Here is a 7,099-nt window from a genome sequence, read left to right as displayed (position 1 = left end):
CTTCCCATAGTCAGATCTTTGTAATAAGCATTAGTCATAACCTTTCAGACCATCATGTTTTGATATGAATACAGGTTAGTTGAATTCTACAAGTAATCCATTAGATAAGTAATGTGTCATTAAAAGAAAAAAAATGAAAGATTTTCTGTTTATGGTTGCTCATTAATGAAAATTAAAATGTGGATTTCCATTGGACCACTGGTTTATATAGTCTCTCTCCTTGTCTCTTTCCAAGCTCTGAATAGAGTCATTGTGTGGCCATGTATCTAATACCAGAGGGCAATATTTGACAACCAGACACGAAAAAGCAGCTGGAAAAGGGCCATTTTTCATTACTCAGTCTGTGCCTGACAACAGATATCAGGTTACTATTCAAGATAAAGATAAGAGCAAAAAAAAAAAAAAACCCTTTCAAAGTTGGTGAAAAGTTGTAAAATTTCTTTTAACTTCATGATTCTGTAGATGTAAAAACACAAACAGTTTACTCAAATTGACTGAAATCTCAAAGGCACAGTGGTAACATTAAAATAGCAGTAACATTTTGTGCCTTCCGCAACAGGATATTTGTCATAAAGGTGATAAGCATGTGCTTTGGGAGAAAAAGTGTAGAGCATAGAGGTGTTATGTCCACACCCATCTGGATCTGGAGAGAGAGAGAGAGAGAGAGAGAGAGAGAGAGAGAGAGAGATTATAGTGCTCTGGACTGTTAACAAGAATAAAAAGAAGTGCTTGGTGTAGTTTTCTCACACTAAAACATCATAAAAGCTGATTTAATAAAGTCATCATACAATCCAACATACCAGGTGTTCTCTTTTATGAGAGAATTTTCTTCTGAAGTTAGTCTAACTCTGGTACTTTCTGTCACTATACTGGTTGAGCTCTAACCTTGTAACAGACACTTCACCACATTTTAGTTGTTACTTTTTGCTACTTGTTGAGATTTCATTTAGTCCTATCGATTAGGCGATTTGTTATTTTTTTAACAGGGGGATGGCCCAGTGGTGACTGACACTACTCTATAGAGGATGGCAGGTAAACAAAGGAGATGCATTTTGTAAATTTTGCTTACAAAGGGGATGGCATCCCCCTACAAATTGCCTACTGGTCCTATCTCAACTCTTGTGGCTTAGATAAGTCATTCATTATTAAGAAAATAAGTAAATTTATGTAAATACTCATTGTAGCATTTACAGTTATTTGTTTAGCATACACCTTGCTAAGTGGTATAGCATCACAGCAGACTCCCTCAGCAAATATGTATTTCCCTGGAACCCATTTTGCTGTGCTTGCAACATTATGTGTCACAGCCTCAGAACATTCTGGTTGAAACATGCCGCTGATGACTTCTCCTTAGCCTCCACCCCTCCACACCTGGATGGTTTTCCTAACAAGTCCCAGGTAACCACAGAGACCGATGTGCTGTAAACACCATGATTGCTGAAAAGACACTCATGAGCAGGGTGTGGTCTTCCAAACTTGGCTCACTATCCAAACAAAAATGCAGAGGACATGCTTAAGGCAGTCAGGCCTTGTGTGTACAGCGAGACAGTGGAATGAATAATCCAGACACAAGCTCATGAAAATGGGAGGCTTTTAGCCTACAGAAAACAAGCTCAATTTTCATATAGAACAAAGCAATAAAATCAGAGTGTATCTCGCTTGTAAGTAAGATGGTATGTAAGACAGTCATCGGTTTAACCTGTGGCCCTTTTCCTCTATCAGAACCAGGCATGCTGGACCTGAAAGTTTTTTGCCTCTCCAGGGCCAAAATCCCCCCAAACAAACAAACAAACAAACAAAAACTCTTAATTCCAGTAACGTTTTGCAGTTCCTGCTCATGAGGTGGTACCATGCAGATATTGTCCAGGAACCCAAACAGGGACCTTTTTTAGAAAAGGTGTTTCTAACATACCGACTGGTCTAACAAACACAGTGTCAGAACAAAATTTACTCTCAAGTGTATTGGAAATGTCTCACAGCTCTGTCGTGTCTCTGTGATGGCCAACCTGGTTTTACCTGTATGCCGCATTTGTAACCCTGTAGCTCATAACACGGACAGCACAACACCCCCAGTACACTTCCAACAGTGGAAAAGGAGCATGAGTGTCACTACATGATTGTGTAGTTCATGTAGATAGTATGTGGTACATATGTGCTACTTGTTGTACATGCCTGTATTGTATATGTTCTACATTGTACATGTTACACATTGTATTTTCTGTATGTTGTATATGCTTTAAGTTGTTGCGTGTATGATGTGCATCCTTATGCTAACGGCCAAGTTGAATTCCTGTTGACCTTTTACATTTGGTGATAATTGAGATTCTTTTTTTATTCTGATGACACCAATTATTTTGTCTATAAGCCACTGATATTTTTTTACATATTGTAAGATAGAGAAGTGTTGTGAACAAAGTTTGATGTAGAAGGTATAACACTGCACGAATAGTTTATCAGCTGAGTGCTCACAAGTGTTTGTATATCCTGAAACTGCTCAAGCATTACTGAATATTTTGAAGTTGATGAAGCTGAACAAGGCCCTTATAACCAGTGTTTCTACAACACCACATTCAGTGAGGGGGCATTTCTGAGGGGGCAATAAAGCCCTGATAGGCCTGGTGTGAGCTGAGTCAGACCACTGGTATGCTCAGAAAACAGCTTGGTGTTTCCAAATCACTAAAGAGTGGCACAATGCAGATACAGTGATACAGAAAGAGACTGAAAAAATGACAGCAGTGAGAGAGAGCAAGAAACTCCCCCTTCCAAAAAAAAAAAAATCAGCGTCACTTTTGTGTTTCAGGACAAAGAAATTCTTTCATATCCTAGAGTGAAGAGTCTTAAACACTGATCTGACATTTTTATGAGGAACAAAGCAAAAGAATGTAACACACTGAAATACCCAGTGGAATTCCCTGCAGTCTTGTTGTCTCTCTTGCTCCTTGGGGACTAAAGGTGCCCAGCAATCCATATTGTTTGTTTTCCTCTGGTTTTTCCCCTTCCGTTATAATTTGGTCTCCCAGCATTTTGAACAAAAACTACCACAAAAGTAACTTTCGTAACAGCTTTTCACAAAGGACCAGGTCTCCATGGTAGCCAAACAAAAATCAGATCAGTTAGTTACTTCAAAACAACACAGGAGATATTTAAAATAAGCGTGCGTGCCTATGTTTTCATTAGCATTAGCAACCATTGGACATTTTTTTCCTGTCATAACAAGAAAACATAACACAACAAACTTAACAGGCATAAATCCTGTTCCTAAGAACGGTGGTAACAATCTTTGCAGAGCTTTGGAGAGCTGCAAAAATTCATAGCATGCCTGTGCATACAAATTTGATTCAAACCAGACATTAACCATACAGAGTCGGTTCATGTGTAGTCACCCAAGAAGAGCCTTCAGTAAGTGTTGCAATGAAACAGTTGCAAGACACAAGGGCAAAAACATTTTTACGAAACATCATACTGTAAGCACTCCTTACATCAGACCAGAACCAGGATTTGCATGTCTTTGGAATTCAAAATGTGTTAAATTTCTTTTCTCCATCTCATATTTTTTAATATTTTTGTTTTTAATTTCCTTTGTAACCATTACACTGAAGTAAAGTAATTCTCCATATTTTCTCCATAATACTCTATGATTTTTGTACTTGAAGGAACTGACCATGTTGTCTTTAGAGATAATAATCAGCCTGTGTGAACATATCAGTGTATCACTTTAAGTCATTGTTGTTCACACCCAAAGCCTCTAGTAATAAAGTAATAAACCCAGTGAACTGAAAAACTACACAGGGTCGAAGATTGAAACGTTTATGGCAATTTGGGGGGTAGTAAGAGTCATCAGACAGCCATGCAAACAGCAAGCTACAGAACTACTGATACAGGAGCCACTTAAAAACTGTGTGCTTAGATTTCCATAATTTAGACACAAAACAACTTGAAACCAAGTGTCTTAAGGAAGACTAGAATGAATGCAAATGTAGAAATGTCAAATTAAAGAAAAGAAAGAAAGAAAGAAAGAAAAACTCCCTGGAGAGCTTAATCTCTAACAGAGGTCCAAAGTCTTCACAGAGGCTCTCTTTTAATGCTCTGACTGACCCAGCCTGCCAGCAGTCTGTACCTATGACTCATCACCTCATGAGGAATGTAGTGACCCTGGCCCCTCAACTACACTAAAAAAAAGGGTTTTCAGTGGCAGTTCATTTTACTGAAGAAAATTACGCCAATACAGCGCAAATACATTGATTTTCTCTCTGAACGTGAATGTTTAGTGTTTTATCAACTTAGAGAGGTTAGACTTAAACTATATGTGATTACTTGGTGTAGAAACAGCTTAATTCAATAACTTCACCTACATTCAGTCTACTTCATGCGATTAAATGAGCATCCGAATATGATAAAACAACGTGTAACACGCGGTGAAAAGAGCAACGGACGACCGGGAAGCGGGGCTTTTCAGGTATGTGAATCATCAAGGAAAATATTAATTTCCCTCCATCGAATAACAAGATACTGACTGCATATAATAATAGTACATGACTGTTATGTACTAGTATATGGTTGTTATGTCGTGTAGTATGAATAATTATTGCCGTTACATTACATGCCTGTTTTGTGCTAGTCACATAACGTAATATTAGCTAAGTCAGCTAGCTCTCGCTGAACTAAACAAATAGCTGATATATCTGGTGTATTCACGTACCAAATAGGTTTAACTCGAGTTCTTCTCGTTTGGTTTTATTTAAGGGCTTTCTCTTGCATATTGCAATTTTCGCCCCATTTAACCTAGTTTTCAGTGAGCTAATGAGCTAGCTAACGTTGCTATCCGCTCAAAGGTTGCCTACACGTTCGTATCACGCACGAGTTGCTCTGTTTCTAAAGCACTTTAACGATACAGTCATTGTGTATCATACCTAATTCTAAACTGTAGAGTAATGAAGGACGTCCTCATTTTTAAAAATATATGGTGCAACATTTCCTAACTAAGTCTTTGTCAACAAAGTTTATATTAGCAACACATTTTCCCTTCACTTTAGTGAGACTTGTTTCTCCTCTGTTGACAGATTTGGAACTCGGAGAACACACAACTGGTAAGAGTAGTTTTGTGTAGCCTAACTGAACGAAATGGTTGTCATGCATATGATATTCAATGATTAACGTAAATAGCTCGCTGACACTGCTAGTCCTCTATGACAAACGTAATTCGTTGTCTGTGACATACACCTGATTTTCAAAATTTGTAACGGCATTTTACTTCCTTGTAACATGTAGGTCTCGGAGAGCACAAGTACTGATCATGCTCCTCAGTGCATGAGGTGAAGAAACAATGGCAACAGTGATGGAGACAAGTGGATTGGACTTTTCGTTTTTATAAAATTCTTATGTAGGGTACTTCTTGTGAGATTCTTTTTTTTTCTTTCTGGAAAATTCAGTGTTGGTAATGATCTTGCTTTTTGTAATAACACCCTGATTGTGTTGTATGTTAGAGGTATTACATTTTCTTGCACTGTTAAATGCTGCAGTTTTCATTCTGTGTTCATGTTCTTCATTCTCATTCTCTTCTTCATTCGCACATGTAAAGAGAAAAAAAATTGAGAAGAAACTTCACATTTTACAATATTTCAGAGGAAATATTAAGCAGAATGGATTAGGCAGGCCTTCTTTTTGATTTATATTTTGAATTTATATTTTGTCTTTCAACATAGGAAGTTAAACAATTCTTATGTATGATGTGCCTTAGTTAAGGTTATCTTTTTTTCTAAAAGAATCCTGCTCCATTCCTGAAATGTGAGCTGCGTTGTCTGAAGTGTTTGAGATTTTAAATATATGTTTTTCCCAAATACAGCTTTTGTGCCGTTACATTGCTCCTCTGCTTTTCTGACTAGAATCACAAACACATTTGAAAATTATTAAAAGAGGAGTATCTAAAACATTGAGGTGTATAGACTTTAAGCCATGTCATTTCATAGATCTGTGTTAAATACATAAATTTACCTCTTTATAACATTTATTTAAAGAAATGGATAATATTAGCACTAATGATAATAATAATAAATGAAATAGAAGATAAATAATTGCAATTGCGTTCACCAAACATGATATAAATAAGGACTGAATGCTAAATAATTCATTGAGGAGTACACTATTGCTTTTAGGCTGAACTTGATTTGGTTGTGTATTCACAACAAAAGGTGCTCATGTTGTTCCAGAAAGTTCTGTTGAAGTTCAAAGAACTTGTACCAATTGTGTGGAACCACTGTCCACAATTCCATTGAGTTCATCCAAAGCATTATTTTTTTGAGTGTGTTATCATGTCCAAGAATGTTCCCCTCTAATATAAGTTGACCAATGACAGTCATTTTTCAATTTCTGCAGTAAAATGTTTAGTAAAAGTGTAAAAGTTTATTTTTATAAGGCAATCACACTGTGTGGGCTGTTACAATGAAATGTTTTTTTTATTTCCACTGAGAACATATACTCATTAATTTATGTCAAACAGCACTTGTACATTTTGCCTCCTTTCTGGCTGTTAGATATTTAGTGCTGTGGTCATTCTCAGCCATGCAGATATAGATGAGCTGTGTTTGTAATGCTAATCTGTTTTCCCAAGACTCCTGCCAGGTCAGTAGAGCGGAGCATAAACATGGTTATTAGACCTTGAATTTGTCCCTTTCAGAGCACATGCATGCTTGTAGAATCGGCATATTTGTTTTTAATGGGAGACACAGCTCCACAGTAGAGTTAAAAGATCGGGCAATGCTCCCCCCTAATTTTGTTAAACAACACTGCAAACACATTGTCCCAAATGCTGTTCTGGGAGAAATTTATCAATGAGATTCACTCTCCACACAATTTGCAGCTTTGTTAGAAAGGTGTAAATAGTTCTGATGAGCTCTGATTTAGATCAACTTGCCTTGAAGGGATATTAAACAGAAAACTGGTTGACTCATATCCTGGGTTGAGTTGGCACACTCACTGGGCTCTTGACAATCTGACATCTTTAACCTCCACACCCTGCTGAATGGTCGGAAACACACACACACACACACACACAGACACACACACAGTCACGTGCATGCGCACGCACTGGCTGGTCTTCATG

General features: G+C 37.4%; 1 long non-coding RNA gene across 1 annotated transcript; it reads left to right on the top strand.

The window, feature by feature from the left end:
* Nucleotides 1–4,134: 4,134 nt before the first annotated feature.
* LOC115812986 (uncharacterized) lies at nucleotides 4,135–5,841 on the top strand. The gene is made up of 3 exons (XR_004025287.1): nucleotides 4,135–4,456; nucleotides 5,061–5,087; nucleotides 5,269–5,841. It is a non-coding gene; the product is annotated as an uncharacterized LOC115812986 (long non-coding RNA).
* The last annotated feature ends 1,258 nt before the right edge of the window (nucleotides 5,842–7,099 follow it).

The sequence above is a fragment of the Chanos chanos genome, chromosome 5 (genome assembly GCF_902362185.1).
Source record: "Chanos chanos chromosome 5, fChaCha1.1, whole genome shotgun sequence".
NCBI classification, from domain to species: domain Eukaryota; kingdom Metazoa; phylum Chordata; class Actinopteri; order Gonorynchiformes; family Chanidae; genus Chanos; species Chanos chanos.
This window is presented reverse-complemented; position numbering and strand designations above follow the sequence as displayed.